We start from the raw sequence: 912 nt of genomic DNA on the forward strand, positions 1-912 counted from the left end.
GTAGGTAGGTAGGTAGGTAGGTAGGTAGGTACGTAGGTAGGTAGGTAGGTTGGTATGTAGATAGGTAGGTGGGTAGGTAGACTGGCACATATATGAGAATCAGTCGTAACACGTTTTACTATTCAGTGAACACTAGAAACTACATTAATTTGAAACTTACCAAAATATGATGGTTCGTCAACCAGGTCAGCCCAAGGGTCGGTGTATGTGGATGATGAATCTGGAAATGCAAATAGACAAAAGATAATAAAAACACACAGACTGCCGCAGAGAAACACACAAGTATAAGAGATAAATAAACACGTAACACAATTTACAATGTCAACTAAAATTGAATTAGATCATAAATTATTAATATTTACCTTCAAAGGAAGTCCGTTCATATTGGTCAAAGTCAGAATGGGTAAAATCTGTAAACAACACAAAAATAATTATAAGAAACATACATGTTTCTGGGGAAGAGTCCGATGTATTTTGAGGAGTATTTTGTTGCTATTTTTATCAAATGGTGCCCCAACTAGGTGGGTATATCACACATCCAAATACTCACACACACACACACACACACACACACACACAATGCAAGATTACACAGGCTTCCACACATGTGTGTGACTGTAGTGCATATATATACAAATATATATACACACACATACAAAAATACATACATAAAACATACATACATGCATAATTGCATACATACATTCCTACATACCTACTTACATACATGCATACATACATACATACATACATACATACACACACACACACACACATGCATGCATACATACATACATACATACATACATACATACATACATACATATGTGTAAAGAAGATATGCAAGACTGTAACTTTTAAGCTATTTTCAGCAAAACTCACCCTGTCTATGAGCTATAGCAGATTCATTGA

At 35.1% G+C, this 912-nt stretch overlaps 1 long non-coding RNA gene across 1 annotated transcript; it reads right to left on the reverse strand.

The window, feature by feature from the left end:
• Positions 1-30: 30 nt before the first annotated feature.
• On the reverse strand, positions 31-912 carry LOC106867073 (uncharacterized). The gene is made up of 3 exons (XR_001411064.2): positions 883-912; positions 363-410; positions 31-220 (listed from the first exon to the last, which is right to left on the reverse strand). It is a non-coding gene; the product is annotated as an uncharacterized LOC106867073 (long non-coding RNA).

This window comes from Octopus bimaculoides, unplaced genomic scaffold, assembly GCF_001194135.2.
Source record: "Octopus bimaculoides isolate UCB-OBI-ISO-001 unplaced genomic scaffold, ASM119413v2 Scaffold_260525, whole genome shotgun sequence".
Taxonomy (NCBI): domain Eukaryota; kingdom Metazoa; phylum Mollusca; class Cephalopoda; order Octopoda; family Octopodidae; genus Octopus; species Octopus bimaculoides.